This window comes from Panthera onca, chromosome C1 (genome assembly GCF_046562875.1).
Source record: "Panthera onca isolate mPanOnc1 chromosome C1, mPanOnc1 haplotype 2, whole genome shotgun sequence".
NCBI lineage: Eukaryota > Metazoa > Chordata > Mammalia > Carnivora > Felidae > Panthera > Panthera onca.
Genome location: NC_138346.1, coordinates 196,211,391 through 196,235,141, shown reverse-complemented (window position 1 = coordinate 196,235,141; position 23,751 = coordinate 196,211,391). Strand labels below are relative to the sequence as shown.

The 23,751-nt window shown below is 43.0% G+C and overlaps 1 protein-coding gene and 1 pseudogene across 4 annotated transcripts in view; one reads left to right on the top strand and one right to left on the bottom strand.

Moving 5' to 3' along the window:
• Positions 1-21,516, bottom strand: part of PHC2 (polyhomeotic homolog 2) — a 114,689-nt gene extending 93,173 nt beyond the window's left edge. For 3 of the 4 annotated variants that reach the window (XM_060621985.3, XM_078452087.2, XM_078452088.2), the window contains exon 1: positions 21,409-21,516. The gene's annotated coding sequence lies outside the window, so the exon portion shown is untranslated. Of the gene's footprint in view, positions 1-20,571; positions 21,176-21,408 lie in introns of those variants that run through there. The other variant, XM_060621984.3, reaches the window with a different exon arrangement.
• LOC132670824 (26S proteasome regulatory subunit 4 pseudogene) lies at positions 8,314-10,650 on the top strand (annotated as a pseudogene).
• Positions 21,517-23,751: the final 2,235 nt, after the last annotated feature.

Sequence of the window (23,751 nt, the reverse complement as noted above, 5' to 3'; positions counted from 1 at the left end):
GCCAAAACTTGAGGGACATTTGGGTAGCTTAGTTGGTTAAGCATCCAACTCTTGGTTTTAGCTCAGGTCATGGTCTTGTGGTTTGTGAGTTTGAGCCCTGCATCAGGCTCTATGCTGACAGCGCAGAGCCTGCTTAGGGTAATCTCTCTCTCTCTCTCCCCCCCCCCCTCTGCCCCCACCCCTCTCTCAAAATGAATAAACTAAAAAAAAAAGCAAAAAAAGCAAAAGAGTACTCATGATGCACCAGAACCTTGTATACGAAGGATAGCATGTTCATTGACAAATTCAAAAACAGAATTTTAAAAACTGCTGTAGACTTCAAAAGTAAGGCACTAATATCCAATTAGCCACAAGCCAAAGTATAGGCTTTTATGTCTTTATGGAAGAAACTTGGGGTTATCATCAGGGACTTTACGTATGGATTTTTAAGTAGTTATAATCAAGGTTTTACCAGAAATAGAATGAATAATAGAATAACTAGCATTGCTAAATTAACAAGTATTTATTGAGCCTACTATTGAATAGCAAAGTCTTGAAATATAGCCAGTCTACCAACACTAGACAGGGCATAGGTAGAAAAAACAATTAGAGCAGGAACTTGAGGTAGCTTCATCGTGATGAACTATGTCAAGGAAATTGCTAGCAAAGTAGATAAAATTATGACTTTGATGTAGAATTTTATACAACATGGCACAGCTGGAAAGCAACCACAGAAAAAACATCCCGTGGTAGCAATCTCAAATGTGAAGGTTCTTTATGATGATCATAAGTTTAAAAGACAAAATTGCAAACACTGTTGGGCTTTGCTAATAACAGTAACTACAACCTCAAACTAAAATATTGGTCTTTGAGGTATTGGAGGTATACCGGTCTTTTTCAGTTAAATTGGCCTATATAGATAATAATGTACTGTCCTTGGGGGCGCCTGGGTGGTTCAGTTGCTTTAGTGTCTGGCTCTTGATTTTGGCTCAGGTCATGATCTCATGAGATCAAGCCCTGCTGTTGGATTCGGCTGATAGCGCAGGAGCCTGCTTAGGATTCTTTCTCTCCCTCTCTCTCTGCCCCTCCCCTGCTTTGTGCTCTCTCTCTCTCTCTTTCTCAAAATAAATAAATCTTAAAAAAAAATCATGTACTGCCCTCACTGCCTTATTGTTTTGATCCACTGTGTGTAAATTATGAACTTTGAATTGTTTTTCTAATGAAAGTCACTGTGATTATCTATCCAATTCTGTCTAATAATACCTCTTGTGGCCCAGAGTACAGACTTGCAAGATGAATGGTCCCAGGTTGTGTTTATGGTCTACTGACAACAGAATTATGGTGCCACTGAGGGTAATGCAGTATGGCATCGTGAACTTGCACAAGTCATTTGGTGTCTCTGAATCTCAGCCTTTTCACTGAATACCTAATATGTAATACCTAAAAGCCAAATCCATAGGGTTATTATGAAGATTAAATGAGCTGCCTGGCACAAATCAAATGCTAAATATGTGCACATGCATATTTGTACATATTCTCTCTCTGTCTCTGTCTCTCTCACACAGTTAACAGTTGAGGTTGATTTATTGCCCTTAGCCTAAGGATATACTGTTGTCATTGGCCTCACTTTAATGTGGCCCGCAAGGATGGACAGAAATATCAATTCTGAGGTCAGACAGTCGGTAGTGGGTGGAGATTCCACAGTTCAAACACTTAGCATTTGCTTCAATTGTCTCACTATGGTTTTGATCTCTCTCTCAGTGGTTCTGAGTGTTTCTTTCTTGTTTGAATATTGGGGTGAGGCATAAACTAAACATTAGCAAAGAAAGAATTTAAATAGATAGTAGGGTAGTTAAAACCCTTGTAAGCCAAGACTCAGTAACTGGATACAGCCCTGAACAACCATGGCACCTCAGTAAATCACCATCTGGGTAGAGTTAGCCCTATTTTGAAATCCCTTTTTGATCTCCTGCCATCCTAATAACAATGAATCAGTCTTTAGATTTCCTAAACCCTATTTTTGATTTATCTAGATGTATGACTATTTATTTGTTTGTTTATTTATTTATTTATTTATTTATTTATTTATTTATGTTAGTGTGTTATTATTTTTGAGAGAGAGAGAGACAGAGAGCAAGCAGGGAAAGGGCAGAGAGAGGGAGACACAGAATCGGAAGCAGGCTCCAGGCTCTGAGCTGTCAGCACAGAGCCCGATATGGAGCTCAAACTCACAGACTGCAAGATCATGACCTGAGCTGTAGTTGGCTGCCCAACCGACTGAGCCACCAGGCGCCCTGACTATTACTTTAAATATAGATCTACTTTTCAACTATTCAAAAGCCATGTCTGAAGTGACCCAAGTTTCCTTAAAAAAAAAAAAAAAAAAACAACAACAAAAAAACCTACTATCAACATGTAAGGTCCCTAGAAAAGATGTTAGAAACTTTCGCTAAAAATTGGAAAAAACAGGGATCAGATTTACCTTCCTGCCTTAAACAACTAAACAACTGGGCAAAATACATAAAGCAATGCTTTTCAGACACTGATCGATAAACAATGCAGGCCTATGCTCTCTGAAAAAAGAGAAACAAAGTGAGCCCTTTGATTGTACCAGCTTACTGCCTGAAGGTGGTTTCCAGGAAGTAGTATAAAGATGGGGAGCCCAAACAGAGCTCACTGAGTTGAGGAGACTGAGATCAGAGATCCAGGGGGCCAAGTGGGTAGAACTTGTACCATAGAGCGCCAGGGATAATGGTGCTGTACAGAGAGAGAGAAGAGGAGGGACAGGACATACTCCACAGATCTATCTATAGACAGGCCTCCCTGGAGTCTTTGGCTGAGCAGAGATTTGTACATGTGTGAGAGGAAACTATTCAGGACTACTGTAAAAGAGTAAGCAGAATAATTCCCAGAGTTCACACAGGACTGGAAATAATTTGTGTTCACATCAGTCAGAGTAGAAAGCCATTGTAATACATAAGGAATTAGATCCTCAAAGGGTATTGCCATAGTAGTGGGAGCTAAATTTGTCCTAGAATAAAGGCTGCTCTAGACCCTCATAACAAGGCATAAAAGCAGTCCCTAAGAGGATCAAAATGATTCCAGGTAATTTAAGTACATTTCACAGCAAAATATAGCAGCTAAGAATATAAAATTAACAATGTCCAGTATGCAATAAAAAGAATCTGCAGGCATGTAAAGAAACTTGTTAACCAGGAGAAAACAACTTAAATAAAAACATACCCAGAAATAACAGAGACAAAAGAGCCTGAAGAAAAGGATATTAAAATACCTTTAACAAATACATTCCACATCTTTAAGAAGTAGAGGAAAATGAGGACAAGAGAAAGATTTTTTAAAAAGACCTTAAACATCCAGAGCCTAAAATATAACACCTGAAAGTAAAAATATGCTGAATTAGATTAACAATAGATTGGGAACTTCAGAAGAAAAGATCAGTGAACTTGAAGACACTGCCTTAGAAACTATCCAACATGAAGCACAGAGAGAAAGAAGACAGAATAAAATGAACAGAGCATCAATGAACGGTGGAACAATAGCAAGCAATTTAACATTCATGAATATGGAGTTTTAGAAGGAAAAGAGATCTGGGGAGGAAGGAGATGGGAAAAAATGAAGAAATGAGGGCTAAAAATTTTCCAAATTTGATGAAAACTATAAATCCACAAATCCAAGGAGCACAAATCCACACAGAATTAATAGAAAGAAAATGATTCCAAGAAATATAATCAAGTTGCTGAAGTGACAAAAAGAGAATCTTAACAGTAGCCAGACAGGGGGCGCCTGGGTGGCTCAGTTGGTTAAGCATCCGACTTCAGCTCAGGTCATGATCTAGCGGGTTCATGAGTTCAGGCCCCGCACCAGGCTCTGTGCTGACAGCTCAGAGCCTAGAGCCTGCTTCAGATTCTGTTTCTCCCTTTCTCTCTGCCCTCCCCCTTCTCATGCTTTGTCTCTCTCTCTCTCTCTCAAAATAAACAAACATTAAAATAAATAAATAAAAGTAGCCAGAGGGGAAAAAAAGACACATTACAGAGGACCAAATAATATATATATCAATAACAACAGAATACATGTTCTGGATCATAAAATAAGTCTTAATAAACTTAAAAGAATTAAAATCATACAAACTACATTTTCTGAACATAACAAAATTATACTTGAATCTGTAACAGAAAGCTATTGGGAAAATCCTAAATATGTGGAAACAAAACTGCATACTTCAAAATAGTTCCTGGGTCAAAGAAGAAATCACATGGGAAATTAGAAGATATTCTGAACTAAATGGAAACAAAAATGTTACGTGCCAAAATCTATGGGATATAGCTAAAGCCATACTTAGAGGAAGATTTATAGAATTAAACCACCTATATTAGAAAACAAGAAAGATCTCAAATCATTCATCTTTGCTTCCACTTTAAGAAGCTAGAAACAGAAGAGCAAATGAAATGTAACACAAGGAAGGAAATAATAAAGATGAGAATGGAAATCAATGAAATAGAATGCAGAAAAAGTATAGAGAAAAATCAGTGAAATGAAAAGCTGGTTCTTTGAAAAAATTCAATAACCTTGATAAATATCTAATCCGACTGACTAGGGGAAAAAAGAGATTAAAAACACAAATTGCCATATATAATAAGAATGAAAGATCCCACAGACATTAAAAGGATCCTATAGCCAATATAGTAACCAACTTAGATGAAACAAATTCCTAGAAAGATACAAGCTATTAGAGCTCACTCAAGAAGAAATAACTTGAATAGCTCTTTTTCTATTAACACAGATTCTTGGTTTAAAAGCTTTCCATAGAGAAAATGCCAGGCCCAGATGATTTTACTGGTGAATTCAAATTTCAAAAAAGAAATAAAACCAATGCTATATAAACTCTTCCAGAAAACGGAAAAGGGAAATTCTTATCCATTTTATGAGGCCAGGATTACTCTGATACCAAAACCACACAAGGCTATTATAAAAAGAAAAAAAAAAAAACAGAGACAAGACATTAAAGATAAGGAAGAACAAATGGAGGAAGACAAATGCAGCGAACATGGCAGAAAACGTGGAGAGAGGAAGTGGCCAGAGGACTGACACTGACAGTGTCACAGTGTCCTTTGTTGAACGCCTCCCACGTGCAAACTCCTGTGTGGTGCGGTGATGTTTCACAGCATGAACTTTTGGAGCCAGACTGCCTGGGTTCAGGTCCTAGCCCTACTACTTACTAGTTACCTAAGTTGGCCAAGTTACCCAACTTCTCTGTACTTCAATGTTCCCACTTACAGTGGAGACAGTAATAGAACTCCCCTCAGGGCTGTTATGAAAACTGAATGAGTAGGGGCACCTGGGTGGCTCAGTTGGTTAAGTGTTCGACTTTGGCTCATGTTGTGATCTCACAGTTCATGAGATTGAGTCCTGTCTCGGGCTCTGTCCCGACAGCTTGAAGACTGGAGCCTGCTTCAGATTCTGTGTTTCTCTCCCTCTCTGCCCCTCCCCTGCTTGCACTCCATCTCCATCTCTCTCTCTCTCTCTCTCTCTCTCTCTCTCTCTCTCTCTCTCAAAAATGAATAAACATTAAAGAAAATTTAAAAAAGAAAGAAAATTGAATGAGTAAATACATCCCAAATGTGTATAATAGTACATGGCACATAGTGAGCATTGCACAATTGTCTGCTGAAACGATTGTTATTATTATTCATGTTATAGTAGTTGGTTGTTACCTTTACTAAGACATGGTATATGCCCTCTAAATGAACTAAGCAGTACAAAAAGTGACCATTTTCATTGCACTAGTTCCCTGTGGCTAGCATAACAAATTACCACAAAACCCCTGACTTAAAACAACAGAAGTTTATTCTCTCCCAGTCCTGGCGGCCAGAATTTCAGTATCAGTCTCACTGGGCTGAGACCAAGGGGTTGACAAGGCTGCACTCCCCCTAGAGATTCTCATGGAGAATCCACTCCTGGACTCTTCTGAGTTTGGCAGCTGTCCACATTCCTTGGCTTGTGGCTGCACCCCTGTAATCTCTCCCTCTGTGTTTACACTGCCTCCTCATCTCTGTTGTCAAATCTCCCTCTGCCTCTCCCTTAGGATGACATTTATGGCTGGAGGTAGGATCTGCCCAGATTCCCAGGATAATCTCCCCATATCAAGATTCTTAACATAATCATGTCTGCAAAGACCCCTTTTCCTTATAAGGTAACAGTTATAGGTTCCAGGGGTTAGGACCTAATTATCTTTGGATAGCTATTATTCAGCCTACTATACCCATCCCTGGGGGTAGACTGAGGTTGTGTGGAAACTACAACATATATAACATTGAAAAAAAATGTTTATTTATTTTGAGAGAGAGAGACAGAATGTGAGTGGGGGAGGAGAAGAGGGGGAGAGAGAGAATCCCAAGCAAGCTCCACACTCAGCTCAGAGCCTGACTTGGGGCTCAGTCTCATGACCGTGAGATCATGACCTGAGCCAAAACCAAGAGTCAGATGCTTAACTGACTGAGCCACCCAGGCGCCCCATATATAACATTTTTAAAAGGACATTTAGGTGTCTCTACAACAAACCTGTTAGAATATGCAGCCATATGCCAAGGCACAGTCTGTTCACCTGAAGTAGGTCTCAGAACTATGAGCATAGCATCTGTCATGAACTATAACATCTCTGTAGGACCAACATACAAAGTCAAATCTATAAAATTAGGACAAACATCACAACTTTGGAGGGAGGGGCTGCTACTAGAAAATTACTGTGCCATTATGATCCAAATAAAATAGCTTATTAAAATGATTAGTAAGAACCAAGAGGGGCGCCTGGGGGGCTCAGTCTTCTGTGACCAACTCTTGATTTTTGGCTCAGGTCATGATCCCAGGGTTGTGGGACCGAGCCCCATGTCAGGCTCCATGTTGATTGTGGAGACTGCTTAAGATTCTCTCTCTCTCCCCCCCTTTCTCTCTCTCTCTCCCACCCTCAGCCCCTCTCCTGCTGATTGAGCATGCTCTCTCTCTCCAAAATAAAATAAAATTACAAAAGAAAAAAAGAACCAAGAACTAGATTTGATGATTGCAGTTATGGCTAAACATTGAAGACAACTGGCTCACTCTTGATGGCCAAGGTACCTCCACTCAGACCCTGCACCTTTACTCTGTGCTCCACAGTAGTGAAGAAATGCACTTCTAGAATCAGGCCTAAGTTCGGGATCTGACGCTATTATGTGTTAATGATGTGACCTTGGACAAATCATTGCACCTCTTTGAGCCTGTTTCTTCATCTGTAAAATAGGCGTCATAAGAGTTCTTACCCTGCAGAGTTGCTTTAAGATTTAAATAAGAATTCATGTAAAGTTCTAGCATGGCAATTAGCATATGTAATAAGTGCTCAATAAACCATAATCACAATGTATTATTATGGACTAAATACTACTATTCCTAACAAAATTCTGTTATTCTATTGCAGTGGAAATATCCTCTCATCTTCAATTTCCTGATTTTCAGAGTGGGAGGAGTTTTTCCTTTGGGGACTGTGATCTCATGGGTGAAAGGCATTAACGCCACATAGAAAAAGCACGTGGTAGTGAGGGGTGGGGGGTGGACATCTGGGTGGCTCAGTCAGTTGAGTGTCCAACTCTTGCTTTCGCCCAGGTCATGATCCCAGGGTCATGGGATTGAGCCCCGCGTTGGGCTCTGTGCTCAGTGTGAAGCCTGCTTAAGATTGTTTCAAAGAGGGGGCGCCTGGGTGGCTCAGTCGGTTGGGTGTCCGACCTCAGCTCAAGACATGATCTCATGGTTCGTGAGTTCAGGTCCTACATAGGGCTCTGTGCTGACAGCTCAGAGCCTGGAGCCTGCTTCAGATTCTGTGTCTTCTTCTCTCTCTGCCCCTCCCCTGCTCACACTCTGTCTCTGTCTCAAAAATAAGTAAACGTTGAAAAAAAAATTTAAAAAAAAGATTCTTTCAAAGAGACAGAATCTTTCTCCCTCTGCCCCTTCCCTGGTCACACACACACCCTGCCTCTCAAATAAAATAAGAAGAAAAAGAAAAAAAGAAAAAACATGGAAAGTAACGCAGTCTGCAATTCTGGTATCTGTGTCCTTGGGGTAAGAAAAAAAGAATGAAGAGAGTAAGGACTTTGTAAGCTAGTAAAGGATAGGAAGTAGGGCCTGAAATGTTTAATATGTGACTAAGAGCACTAACGTAGAGTGCCTGACGTTTGGGGAAATGAGAGTAAATTAAGAATTTAAACAGCAGAAGTCTAAAAAGGGGATGTAATCGATTCATTCTCCAAAGGAATTCATTAAGTGATGAGAGCTTTGTGCTTAGGAGAGATGAAGGTTGAGAGGAGTTATAATGGGGACAGGGACATCATGATGAGCATAGACAAGGCCAGCACAATACAGCTCATCTTCATATACAGGACACCAGCCCTGGGACCAAGGTGAGGCATAAGGTAGACAAGGAGGACTAAAAACACAAGCAAGCTTTTGTTTAGGACAAGTAAGACCCTGTAAGTAATTCCAAGGCAGGGTTGTGTGTGGTTTCTTCTAGAATTTCCAGCAGTTAGCCCTGTACCTGGCATGCCATTGATAAATCTGGGCTGAAGGAACAAGTACATATATTCGACAGTAAAAATACTGGCAGGAGATGAGAAGTGGAACTAGAGGCACCCTTCTAACCCTGTGATTCTGTCTCTGGTCTCACTTCAGTCCAAACCACCCTCCACACTGCCGCTCTGATCTTCCCAAAAGGCAGGCCCGACCCCATCACTGCTCCTGTGCTCCAATAGCTCTTCAGGGCCTTGCGCAGTAAGTCCAAATTCCTTAGCTTGGCCAGCCAAGCCTTTGTATTTGCTGCTGACCTACTTTTCAGCCTTGTTTCTGCCACTACCCTACTCATACGCTTTGTTCTGAACATGTCAGAATGTTTGGAACTCTCCAAGTATACTTGCTCTCCCATACACAAACACCCCACCTTGGTACATAGTGTTCCTGTCTGAGCCACACTGTCTACCTGAGGACTCCTTATGCTCCTGTCGTCATTTAAAATGTCACTTTCTCTAGAAGGTGACATTTCTAAGCAGAATTAAGTGATCCCTCCTCTAAGCTCTCAAAACACCTTGCCCATACTCCTATTAATGGCACTAAGTACAATACCATAATCAACATTTCCACATCTGTCTTCCTTTATAAACCTCTGGGGTGCCAGGATTGGGTTCTAGTCATTTTTGCATCCCTAGCTACTAGCATGGGGGTACAGAGTTTTTAAAATGTTGAATAAATGAACAGATTTTAAAGACCCAAAATAGAAATAGAGCTTAAATCCTTGAGTGAACTAGCCTTAGTGTCCTTAGGCAGGACCCTAAGACAGTTAGGGATGGGTGGGTCCATCCCTATAACCAGAAGATCCCATCATGGATGGCAGCTACAGTACCCCCTCCAACTGTCCCTTGTTATCATGATCAGAGACAGAATTTGGGGCTCAACATACGACAGGCCTGCCCCTGTATGACATCCCCTGTCTTATATGGTTCCCAACCATTTCTTACACTCTTTTGCCTTTGAGAAGACAACTTCATTTTCGTATGCTGTAGTGCCAGCATCTTTTGGGAAATAATCCCTATTTCACAATGCTCCCAAAGCCAAGTTCGTCTCTCCTACTCCAATTCTCATTTTCTGTCTCTCTTACTAAGTAGAATGGAAAGCTTCAGGGCTAAATTAAGAATGAAAATAATCTGAGCCCACAGTACACAATGTCAGCATTCTTTCCTTTGTAGACAAGGATCTGCTGGAGCCAGGCTGCTCAGTCCTGCTCAACCACAAGGTGCATGCCATCATAGGCATGCTCATGGATGACACGGATCCCTTGGTCACAGTGATGAAGGTAGAAAAGGACCCCAAGGAAACCTATGCTGACATTGGGGGGCTGGACAACCAAATCCAGGAAATTAAGGAACCTGTGGAGCTTCCTCTTACTCATCCTGAATATTATGAAGAGATGGGTATAAAGCCCCCAAAGGGGGTCATTCTCTATGGTCCACCTGGCACAGGTAAAACCTTATTAGCCAAAGCAGTAGCAAACTAAGCCTCAGACACTTCCTTAAGAGTGGTTGGCTCTGAACTGATTCAGAAGTACCTAGGTGAGAAGCCCAAACTCATTCGGGAATTGTTTCGAGCTGTGGAAGAACATGCACCATCCATCATGTTTACTGATGAAATTGAAGCCACTGGAACAAAAAGATATGCCTCAAATTGTGGCGGTGAGAGAGAAATTCAATGAACAATGTTGGAACTGTTGAACCAGTTGGATGGATTTCACTTGTGAAAGTCATGGCCACAAACTGAATAGAAACTTTGGATCCAGCACTTGTCAGACCAGGCCACATAGACAGGAAAATTGAGTTCCCCCTGCCTGTTGAAAAGACTAAGAAGCACATCTTTCAGATCCACACAAGCAGGATGATGCTGGCCGATGATGCGGCCCTGGATGACTTGATCATGGCTAAAGATGGCCTTTCTGGGACCAACATCAAGGCAATCTGTACAGAAGCTGGTCTGATGGCCTTGAGAGAATATAGAATGAAAACAACAAATGAAGATTTCAAAAAATCTAAAGAAAATGTTCTTTATAAAAAACAAGAATGCACCCCTGAGGGGCTCTATCTGTAATGACTACATTTGCCTTCAAGGAAATGGTCAGGAGTGTCCCAGCTCCTAGGAGGGATGAGTTTGGGGAAGTTACCCAGAGGAACCCATGTTCCAGTTGATCTTTCTTAGCAAAACCTCCTGTGTACCTTTTTGAGTGTGATGTGCAGGATGCCCACTGGGCTGCCTTCATCTGTTGATCATGTACAGTGCTCTCCCCCCAGTAAAGCAAACTCCTTCTCAAAAAAAAAAAAAAAAAAAAAAAAAAGAAAGAAAGAAAGAAAGAGAGAGAATAACTTGAGCCCAAACTTACTGTGCAACTTTAGGGAAATTTTACCTCTATACATCTCAACTGGCTCTTCCTTCAAATGGAATCAACCCTACTCTCTAGGAGGACACAGGAAGTAATAAGAGGTACAACTTACATGGTACTTATTATACACCTCACATGTATTAACCTGTTTAATTCTATACTTCTTCCAGCTAGGTACTATTATTATCCTCTCTGTGCACAAAGAGACTGGAGCAGAGCGGGGAAGGACTTGAAGAAAGCTGTGAAGCTCCAGTGAACGAGTGGTACAGGCAGAGCTGGGACCCAAGCGGTCTGGCTCTCGTGTCCATGCTGTTAACCATTACCCTCTACTTCCCTCTCTGCTGGCCACTGAAAGGCACCATACACAGTACAAAACTCCAGCATATTAAAGTACATGGGGAGACGCTGAAGGGTAGGCCTCAGATATGTGACAGTGTTACACATTTCAACCCAAATGCATTTTACAGCCAAGATTTTAGACCTCAAATCACCCATCATTTGTAGCTAAAATATTAGGGTCTCTTTGGATTGTAGCTCTCTAGGAGATGGATTTGTCCTTAACTGGTACTATACCTACAATTCAGATGACACTGTCACTAGATGAATATCCACCTTGAGGTGTGGCTTTATGGATCAATTTTCACGTTAGGTTTTTCTCAAGAGCAATGACCTGAGAATACAAAAATAGCAGAAAATACACTTGTGCTCATGCTTTTACTACAGATAGAATTTTATTTTTTCTAAGTTTATTTATTTATTTTGAGAGAGACAGAGAGATGGGGGGGCGGACAGAGAGAGGGAGAAAGAGAATCCCAAGCAGGTTCCACACTGTCAGCACAGAACCCTATGAGGAGCTCGATCTCACGAACCATGAGATCATCATCACCTGAGTAGAAATCAAGAGTCGGACACTCAACCGACTAACATGACATAACATAAAAGAATGTTATTTTTGGGGCGCCTGGGTGGCTCAGTAGGTTAAAGCGTCCGACTTCAGCTCAGGTCACGATCTCACAGTTGGTGGGTTCGAGCCCCGTGTCGGGCTCTGGGCTGATGGCTCAGAGCCTGGAGCCTGCTTCCGATTCTGTGTCTCCCTCTCTCTCTGCCCCTGCCCCGTTCATGCTCTGTCTCTCTCTGTCTCAAAAATAAATAAATGTTTAAAAAAAAAAAAAAAAGAATGTTATTTAAAAAAAAAAAAAAAAAAGCATTGGGGCACTTGGGTGGCCCAGTCAGTCAACTGTCTGACTTTGGCTCAGGTCACGATCTCACGTTCATGAGTTCGAGCCCCACGTTGGGCTCTGTGCTGACAGCTCAAAGCCTGGAGCCTGCTTCAGATTCTGTGTCTCCCTCTCTCTCTCCACCTCCTCAACTCACGCTCTGTCTCTCTCTCTCTCAAAAAATGAATAAACATTTAAAAAATTTAAAAAGCATTAAATATTTAGGTCCATATATTACCTTCTATTTCAAAAAATTTATTTAGACAAAAATTTAAGACCATCCACTAGATATGATACAGTACCTTCAAACTATTATCAATCCTTATAACCATATTCCCATCTGGGCAATGGGCCATTTAGAAAGTACTTAATAAACATGTGTTGAATGAATGAATGCTATTTCAGAGATGGATTCAGTGCTCTACATTTCCAGAAGTTTCCTCGGAAGGAATAGGTGCCTTGTAATAGTCATTTTGCTCTGGAAAACTCTACTACTCAGCCCTGTTTCAAGAAGGAGAACTTACTCCTCCAGTCTCTAGAAGAGCCTAAAGCCACCCTTGTCTGTACCCATGGTTTCCACATTGTTTTCTTCCCCCATCAAAAAGAGAACAGAGAAAGATCAGGTTACATTGCTTTCTTGGGCCTGTATACATTCCTGTGAGGTTCTCTCTTCTGTCAGGAAAAGTCTCCCTGGCAACCATATTTACACACTCACTTAATTCCCTCCCCTCCTTGGATTTGCTGGTTGGTATAAAAATTAATTTGCATTGAATTGCTTAAGTTTACAAGTTAATCAGTTTAACAGACTCACAAAATTTTACAATTTGGTTTCTGGCCAAAATTCACTTCTTAAGGGGCCTGTCTCCTCTCTTTTGAAATCTGAATGGAATTCTCTTCAGTTCAATACTTTTCAACACATACAGTTTCTGGTTATAGGTAGAGAAAAGAATAGTCTCCTAAGGGCATCTGGCCAATATTATTAGAAAGATCAAGACAGGAAGAGGAACCTTAATTCAGAATAAGCAAGGGGTCAAATTCACAAAGATCAGCTATGATGAGGAGCTGGAAAAGAAGAGTCAAGGAGCAAGACAAAATGGGCCATATGAAATGAAGAACTCAGGCCTAAGATTCTGGGTGATCAGACTTCGGGACCTGGATAACAGTTATGGAACATGCGACTCAAGAATGGAGTGCCACTAATTCATCACCCATGTATTTATTAAGCATCAAATAGTACTTGGTGCTGGGAATACAGCAGTGAATAAGCCAGACCCAGGTCCTGCCTTCATAAAGTTTATAGTCAAATATTTAAATAGTGAACCAATGCTGGCTTTGTTATTGAGCCAAGTATCTTTGGGCTAGGGGCTTGTTATACAATTTCCTACAAAGGTCAGAACTGGTTTCAGAGTATGGACGGAACAGGGACTTAACCCAGACAAGTTCAACAAGTCCTCCCTGGAATAGGTGAGTTGGTGTGTCAACAAGTCTTTGACATATACAATGGTTTCTTTACATCTTCAACAACGTGACACTTGAGCCTTTAGACAGGGAGATGAAGAAGGGTATATTTATCATAGGGCATAAGGCTAAATACTTGGTAGTATATATAAGTTTTCTAGAGTAGAAAGTATATAAAGGTATAAGCTATTTTTAAGCATATTCAACAACTATTTATTGAGCATCAGCTATGTTCAAGGAATGGTTTGAGGAATTGCAGCTACGGATATGAAAAAGACCTGGTGCCTAGCAATTACAACACTGTGGTAAGTGCTATAAGGACATGTTAAAGTACAAAGGAAGACCAGAGAGTAAGGATACTAATTCGTTAAAAGCAAGTTGGGAAATGCTTCTGAGATACAATGCTTGAACTGACTCTTAAAAGATAGAGATGTTTGTTGCTTTCAGCTGATAAATTTGGTGGTAATTTGTTACACAGCAGCAGATGACTACTACAGGACCTTATGGAGACTATACCACCAGCACAAGTAGGAGACCATGGAGAACACCTGGCCATTGAAACTTTGTTTCGTGACATATGCCATAGGGTTATACTCTAAATCTCTTTAAAACTATAAAGAGTTTTTCTTAGGCTCACCTGGTCCATGTTGGGAGTAGAAAGTGAGAACAGGAGTACAGCCACTCTGGAAAACAGTATGGAGATTCCTCAAAAAATTAAAAATAGAACTATCCTACGACCCAGCAATTGCACTACTAGGCATTTATCTAAGGGATAAAGGTGTGCTGTTTCGAAGGGACATATGCACCCCCATGTTTATAGTAGCACTATCAACAATAGCCAAAGTATGGAAAGAGCCCAAATGTCCCTCGATGGATGAATGGATAAAGAAGATGTGGTGTACATATACAACGGAGTATTACTAGGCAATCAAAAAGAATGAAATGTTGCCATTTTCAACTATGTGCATGGAACTGGAGGGTATTATGCTAAGTGAAATTAGTCAGAGAAAGACAAAAATCATATGACTTCACTCATATGAGGACTTTAAGAGACAAAACAGATGAACATAAGGGAAGGGAAACAAAAATAATCTAAAAACAGGGAGGGGGACCAAACAGAAGAGACTCATAAATATGGAGAACAAACTGAGGGTTACTGGAGGGGTTGTGGGAGGGGGGATGGGCTAAATGAGTAAAGGGAACTAAGGAATCTACTCCTGAAATCATTGTTGCACTATATGCTAACTAATTTGGATGTAAAATTTAAAAATAAAAAATAAAATTAAAAAACAAAAAAGAAAGTGAGAACAGGCACTCTGAACGGGAATGACACAGGTAATGGGAGGAAGCAACACAATCACAGTCTTGTCTGATATCCTCCACAGAAGGATCTAAGCTGGCTGGTGCTGGGACCTGGTCAGGTGGTCAGCTAGCATCAAGTGCTATAAGGACTTGGTCAGTACTGGTCAAATGATTACACAGAGGGACCGGGAGTGGGAGGAGCAAGAGGGTAAGGAAAAGTTGTTTTTTGAGAGAGCAATAATCGTGAGGACCAGAAAAACTTCATTTGGTGTCAGTGCCAAGTAATGACTGTAAAGCCAAAAATAAGAGATAATATCCAAGATTAAGTTTTCCTGGCTTCCATGATTCATACGGGTAGATAAAGGAATAGAGCAGGCGACGAAGATTAGGGTGGAACATGGACATTCAAGACACATGAGGTAAATGGGGCTGCGTGGTTCACAGCTTCTGGGTAGTCCCTGGTATGGGGGTGCAGGGGAGGCATCAGCCTGGCTAAAAAGACATCAGATCAGGGCAGACAAGTTGTATTATACCTGTTCAACCCCAATTTCTGTTTCAGTAGGTTAAAAACGGTCGCCATAGCTTCCTACAAGCAAATGGGACTATTTGACTACAAAAGGAATAGAAATGAACTCATTTCTTATTTAAATTGGGAGTAAAGACAGCAGCAGGACTATAACTCTACCTAATAATACTCTCAAGACTCGATGGATGAGTTTCCAGGAGCCATTCCGGGTAAATAGTTCCTTGCCTCTTTATTCTCTATTTTCCTACTGGCTATCTACTTGAACTTCAAAATATCCCCCCTTTGCCTTTTCCATCAGGAATCTAAAGTGAGAAGCCCACAGGAAAATGTGACCGTGCACCATGACACAACAAGGACTTAGATACACTACACAAGCAAAACAAGGGATTCAGCACAACATGCTTTTCCTGCTTTAGGCAAAGTATCAATACCTGCAGGCAGAACTCGCTGCCTGATTTGTGCGGCCCAGTGCAAAATGAAAAAGCAGGGCTTTCATTAAAAATTATTAAGGGGCACCTGGGTAGCTCAGTTGATTAAGCGTCCAACTCTTGATTTTGGCTCAGGTCATGATCTCATGGTTCACGAGTTTGAGCCCCATATTGAGCTCTGTGCTGACAGGGCAGAGCCTGCTTGGGATCCTCTCTCTTCCTCTCTCTCTGTCCCTCCCTCTTCCTCTCTCTCTCAAATATAAATAAATAAACTTAAAAAAAAATATTAAGAATTTCAAGGTAACAACAACAGAGCATTAAACCAAATGAGGAGATGCAGGGAGGAGAATGCCCTTCTAAATGCAGGGCCCCGAGAGGTTGCATAGGCTGCACACTCATGAAGCTGGCCCTGCCTTCAGGGACTATTACAGCATGGTCCTTTAGAAGAGCTTTAGAGTCCGAGTTGGGTCCAAATCCCAGATCCCCTGTGTGATCTTAGGCAATTTATTTAGCCTCTCCATGTTTCCGAGAGATTGTATGGTTGTAATCCAGTATTGTGAAGATTAAGTGGGATAATGAATAGAACGTATACAAAGTGTTTAGCACATAGTAAGCACTCAATAAGTGGTAGCTGATCTATTATTGTTCAATGAAATATGCAGGTAACTGTCAGAGCAGTAAGTTTAGGAAATGAATTACTGAACTGCTATAAAGGACATGAAAGCATGAGACTGAGGTTTTAAGAAAACTAAAATAATGAAGCAGACAAGGAAGATCAAATCTTTTGCTTGGCTCTTCTGCCTTCTCTAACCGCTTTCCTACTTCTCTTTTCCCATTTTTTACAAAGCATACAAAGGGTAATCTGCGAGCGGTCCCCATTTCCTAACCACATCTCATGGCACATCTTTTTCACTCTGGTGTTTAATATCCCTGTGGCCACGCCCATGGGTGAACACCAGCCATGGGCGAGAACTAAAGCTATTGTTCTCAAAAAGTTACTAATGACCCCCTGTTTACTAAATGAAATGGGCATTTCCCACTTTCTCTGTACAATTTCATACTGGTGACCAATTCCTCCAGCTTGAAACCCTCTCTTCTGACTTTGGTGATATGCGCCCTCATGGCCAACAGAATGTCTACTCAGTCTCGCATCTCTCAGGTACACAAAGGGAACGCATTTGTTGGATGAATAAATAAGATGGTTCCTTGGCTTCTCTGATATTGCTTTTTTTCCTACCATACTGACTACATTTCTTCTTCCTACTTCCCTAAATGTGGGCAATCTTCAAGCTTTAGTCCTTGGTCCTCCATACTTCTGTTTCTATGCTGCTACCACTGGTGGGCCAAGTTAATCACATGGCTTCAGTTATCATCTTCTATACACAATACTCCTTGACTTCTCTGTTTTGAGCATAAGTCTCTCACTTCCAAATACTTATGGGACATGTCCACTTGTAAGTTCCAGTATCACCTCAAGATATTTTGCACCTAGTGGACTCCCTGGGTGGCTTAGTCAGTTAAGCGTCTGACTCTTGATTTGGGCTCAGGTCATGATCTCATGGTTTGTGAGATCAAGCCCCAAGTTGGCTCTGCACTGACAGTGTGGAGGCTGCTTGGGATTCTCTCTCCCTCTCTCTCTCTGCTCCTCCCCACTCTACCCCTCCCTGCTCTCTCTCTCTCTCTCTCTCAAAATAAATAAATAAACATTTTTAAAAAAGGTATCTAGCACCTAGCATTTCCTCTTCTCCCCAAACTGGTTTTCCTTTTTGTCTTATCTCTGTTAATCTTGTCAACCATCTTCAAGGCTAGATCTGATTTTTCCTTGTTTCTTGACCTCTGTATCTAGTCAGTCATAAAGTCCTGTTCATGTTTCCTTTATGATACTTATTGAACCCATCTTTTTATTTTCACTCCACCACCCTAATTCAATTCCTTACCCCCTCACACCTAGACTACTTAAATAATGTACTAGCTGGTTGTGCAGTTCTCTTTCTATCCCTACTAAAGTTAAAAAAAAAACACTTTTTTAGTGTTTATTTATTGAGAGACAGAGCATGAGTGGGAAGGGGCAGAGAGAGAAGAAGACAGAGAATCCAAAGCAGGCTCCAGGCTCTGAGCTGTCAGCATGGAGCCCAACGCGGGGCTTGAACTCACGAACCATGAGATCACCAACTGAGTCGAAGTCGGACGCTTAACCGATTGAGCCATCCAGGCACCCCATCCCTACTAAAGTTTATTCTTCACACTGTTGTTGAGACTCTTCTTAAAAAGACTCTCATGACCCCACATTTCCCTAACCAAACATCTTCAGACTTTCCATCATACAGGATAAAGTTCTAACTCCTTAGTTCAGTATTCAATGCCTGTTAAAATCTGGCTGCAGCCAACACTTCTAGTCTTAGAACTTCTCTACTTAAACCTTTTGATCTTGCCAGATTGGTCCCTGAAAACTTTCTACCATACTCCAGTCCTGTGTTTTATAAACATGATTTCTCCCATCTGGAAATTCCTTCCACCCTCCTTCTCTCTATAGAACAAAATTCACTATGCCTCTGAAAAACGCCTTCCTTGGGAATCATAGTCCATAATGATCTTTCTCTTTCTTCAGCTTCTATAATACCGCATGTTTCATCACTTTGAAAACTTACTGAATGGCTGCTTGACATTAATCCTCACAACTCCATGAGGTGGGTGGCATTAATACAGATGAAGAAACAAAGTCAACTAACTTGTCCAAGTCACATAGCAAGTAACTGGTGGAACTGGGATCCAAAACCTTGTTTAGCAGAGAATAATTCCCAGACTACACCACCTCTCTCATTTTCCTGTGTTTTCCAAACCACAAATACAGCACAGAATTTGCACACAAGCAGGTGCTCAGTAAACATGGTGATCGAGAAAATTACTTAAATAGCACCCGTGACTCTCTAGCACTTACAGAATTGTCCATCTTAGCAGTCCACATTAAGCACATCACCTCTTTACATCGCTTCCTCTGTAATACAGTTCAAGACCGGGGATTTGCCAAAAATTCACCACTATTCATTCTAAAAATAAATGTTGGTTTAAACAAGGCTAAAAGGCCTTTATCTGATTCGAACATTAGGTGAGCTTTGGGGATGCCCACTGTACCACCGCTAGGCCCATCATCGCTATTTCCAAATGATTAGGAAGTAAAAATAGGCTGGCTAGTTGATGGCTTATGAGGTAAAATGGACTATTTATAGTTCTGGAGGTGGATGCTAAGGCAGCAGAACAGGATTTCTCTGCTTTGGTAGCTAAGCCCTCAGTAAAAGAGGCCCAATAAAAGTGCATCATGGATGGAAAATGGGATCAAAAGAGGGTAACAGTAAGGAGGGAGGGAGAACAGAAAGAAGGAAATGCTGGAAATATTCTATTGAGGAGACGGCACTGTCCTTTTCTGAATAGTTGCTTGAAGCTGTCAGATCTAACCCTGTCCTCTGCAGCTGGCACCGTGTAACAGAGGACTCTGTCACTCCTGCATGATTCATGGTCTCAGTCCTGAACTGCCTGTCCTGACCCATATCACAGGCCAGATCCTCTCTTGCTCCAGATCCTCCCAGCTTGTGACCTTATTACTCACTTCCTCAGGTCTCAGAAATCTGACCTCACAGATTTGACATTCAGCATTGCTTCCCTGGTTATGGCCTGTATTTTCCTCTTGCTGTATGGAATGAGGCTCAGAAAAACTGATGAGGGGAAAAAGTGGGGAGGAAGAACAATACGAAGGAAAATAAGAGGAAGAACAATAAGAAGGAAAATTATAGTGGCAATTAGAAATTCTAGATTACTTTTGGGAAGTTACTTCATTGAGAAAGGGAAAAGGCCATGGCCGCAATATAAAGCAATCACCTAGAGATACCACACTCTTCTGTTTCCTCTTTTTTGGCTGCCCTTCCTGTCCTTCTCAATCTTCTCTGCAAGGCAAACTCCTATTCATCCTTCAAGATCTTGCTTAAACATGTTCTTTTCTGGAAAGCCTTCTCTGACCCTCTCAGACAGCTAATTGTTTTCTCCTTTGTGTTTCCACAGCTCTTTATATACACATCTATTATGCGATCACTTTTACTGGCAATTTTGTCTCTCCCACTACTTCTTTGAGGACAAGGACTAATTATCTTATTCATCTCTGCATCCCCAAGACATAGCACAAGGCACAGCAGAGTGCCTGGCATATAGCAAGTGTTTGTTGTTCTGTGATGAAAGACATCAAGAACAATATGAAAGTACAATTTGCACTTGCAAAAATCAAATTGGTTCCTAGTACTTTTCATGTGTAGCCCCGTTTTTTTCCCCGATTTGGAAGAAACGACTTTAGACTCATAAAGGAAATTCTATTGATATATCTGGCACATTAGCCAGTTTTTCATCCCCATTGATGATAGCAACATTCCCCCCCTCCCACCACCACACCACACACACCCACACCCACACACTTCCATGAAGCTCCCAGGGCAAGCTTAACATTAGTGGCACATGGTCCATCCTACCATTTCTGTTGTAGTGCAAGCTAAACGACACCGTGAGCCTAAAGCTGCCACAGATCTTAGCGAACTGGTGGTGGTTGGGGGAGGGGGGGGGTGGATAATTAAAAGAACACACTTCTGTAGCAGACCTAGAAGGGTGAGGAAGAAAGATGAATTTAAACCTTGCCTTATAAGAAATTTGTTAGAAACTCACGCAAAACAGCCGCTTCCTCTGGACATGACAGACCCGATCCAGGTGTCCGGCAGTGACCTTTGCCCATGAGTGTCAGGTCATCACCCAGCACAGAAAACAAGGGGCCAGTGCCTTTCCTGGGCATCCCTCCTTCTCAAACCTGGCAAATCTTGGGGCCTGCTTTTTCTTTAGGGGATTGTCCTCTCCTCCCAGCACCGACAGTCCCCAGTTCCCTCCGCCGGTGCCCCCTAAGCACCAATCTCGCCTTCGTCCCACAAGGGGTCCCAGCGTGACTCAGGGTCAAAAGTGCCGGCGGCTGGGCTGTCAGGCCCGGCTGTGTGGGGGACGCCGAGGTCAGGCCGGACCCCAGGGTCTCCTCACACTCTGTGGGACGAGCTCAGGGGACGCAGGCCGCGCCAGGCCACGGGCTGCCTCTGCGCGGGCCTCTGCGCGGAAGGGGCTCAGCCCCGGAGAAGCCGCGCGCGCGCGCCGGTGCTCCAGCCGGTCCCCCCGCAGCCTGCCGCAAGTGCCGGCCCCGCAGCTGCTCCGCAGCCCTGGTCGCCGCTGGGTCCCCGCACCCCGCGCGCCGCGGCCGGTCGCTCCGCCGGCCGGACTGCTGGGTGCCCACGCGGGCCCCGCGCCGCGGATCCCGGGTCAGGCCGCCCGCCCGCCCGCCGCCTGCCTGCGGTGCCCACGGCAGTGCCCCGCCCCGCGCGGCCCGACCCGGCCGCCGCGCCCCGGCCCGGCCGTGACAGCTGGGTGCCCAAAGGGTTAAGCCGGCAGCGCGGCGGCCCGAGTGCCCCGCGCGCTGCCCGTCCGCCGCGAGCCGGCCCCAGCGCGCACGCGCCCGCCCGTTACCTGCGGTCGCGTTCGCGCTCCTCCTCCACCTGGCCGCTCTCTCCCGGGGGCCGCCCCTCAGCCCGCCCCCTCGGCTCGGCGCCGCGCACCCTGCTGGCTACTCGGACACAGCCCGGGGAGGAGGGGCGTGGGGGGCGATTACCATATATTAGCATACCAGCGCGCGTCACGTGCCCGTTCCAGCCAATGGTCACTCTGGAAGGCGGGGATTGGGGCGAACACGCCTAGGTGCTGCTCCGGGCCTGAACCGGTGGTCATGGCAACGGCTGGGAGGGCGGGGGAGTGGGGAGGCACTGGAGCCCAGTGGCCCCGCGGGAGCATCTCCACTACCTGAATTCTGTGCGGAGACACCGTGCACTTTTCCCACCCTGCGGAGGGAGAGGGGCTGAATTTGGCTCCTCTCAGAAGGATTCAGACTCAGCAAATAGTTACCGAGCGCTTACCACGTGCCTAACACTTTTCTGCTGGACATGATTCTCGGGGTAACCTTGAGATGTCAGTACTGTTAACCCCACTTGATAGAAGGGAAAGTGGAGGCTCAGAGAGGCTAGGTCACTCACCCAAAGTCACACAGCCACACCAAATGTTAAAAGTGGAAGTCTGAGCCCATTTCTGACTTCAGGCCAGGACTCTCTTGAGTTGTTTTCTCCAGCAGGGGTCTCCCAGCACCTCCTCACAATTCCAGGTATACTAAGCGTCTGGCAGATACTCACACAACCCTTGTACAGTGCTTTAGTGTTTCTTTACAAAGACCTTTGAGGTTAGTAGGCAGAGAAGTTATGTCCCTATTGCAGATGAGGAGAAATGAGGCTTAGAAAGGTAACATGACCTGTCTCAGGTCAAATAGCTATTAAGAGCTAGTACTTAATTACTATGATTTATATTCAAACTCACTACTTTATAAACTTTTAAATTCAATCTTCTCAATGCAGTGCTATTGCTATGACCATTTTACAGATTAAGAAACTGAGGCTTTAGGAAGCTAAGCAAATTACCCAAGGCTACACGGCTAGTTAATAGCAGATTTAGGTTCAAATCTAGGTTTATCTGGCTCCAAACTAGTCTCATGAAATCTTGTTGCACCAGGTTCATTTCATTTAGGCTTGGACTTGGACTTGCAGAACAGAACTTTCCCACCTCTCCTCTTAAGATGTGACTACGATGGGGCACCTGGGTGGTGCAGTCGGTTAAGCGTCCGACTTCAGCCAGGTCACGATCTCGCGGTCCGTGAGTTCGAGCCCCGCGTCAGGCTCTGGGCTGATGGCTCGGAGCCTGGAGACTGTTTCCGATTCTGTGTCTCCCTCTCTCTCTGCCCCTCCCCCGTTCATGCTCTGTCTCTCTCTCTCCCAAAAATAAATAAAAAACGTTGAAAAAAAAATTAAAAAAAAAAAAAAAGATGTGACTACGTTCTCTCTTGCGCCAGCAAAATATCAAGTGACAAATGATATGCGTTAAGGTCACAGGCTAAATATTAAAAGAGAACAGAGTCACCCCTGCAAGGTAGGAAGTACACTGTATAATTCCCTGCCTCTTGATTTTTACCCCTAGGGATTTGATAGTTTGCCTAAAGGCAGAGTAGTTTAAAAATATTAGATCTGCATTTGGACTTTCCTTCTGCTCCTCCCTTTAGGTTAGCTCAGTGGCTTTCTGATTACTGGACAAGGCCATTTGCCTCAAATCAAATATGCTAAACTTTATAGGCATTTTAAGGGATTATTAAAAGTAACTTTGAATATATGTACATTTCATCTTATTGGGCTGATTTAAAACCTAATTTCCTCCTAAGCTGTGACTGTTTGGTGTTCAAAAGCACAACCATGGAGGCAGACTTATGTGGAATAAAATCCTGACTTGGCTACTCACTAATGTGTGACCTTGGCTAAGTTACTTAGCCCCTCTGTGCCTCAATTTCCTCATTTGTAAAATAGGACAGGAATGGCGTGAGAATTAAATGGGTTAACATATAAAAAGCATTTAGCACAAGTAAATGGCTCACAGTAAAACTTCCATAATTGTTAGCTGTTGTTGCCCCAGGAGCTTTCATAGGAACTGACAACCCCCATGTACAGAATCTCTCCAGGTTTCCTGGCTAGCTTTGAAATGTTGAAGCTGCGCGCCACCCCCCCCCCCCATCCCTCGTAGCATATTAAACAGTCTGTTGTGCTGGTGAAGGCTTGTTATCTCTCCAATGACATTCCCTCTTCTTAGGATCATAAATAATTCCTGGACTCAAAGGAGCTGGTTTCTCCTGCACATCTCCTAGCACCAAATTACCAGAGTGGCTCCTTGCAGAAGGGGATCTTGACAAACAGCGGAGCCATAAGTCAGGCTCCTTGAAACACT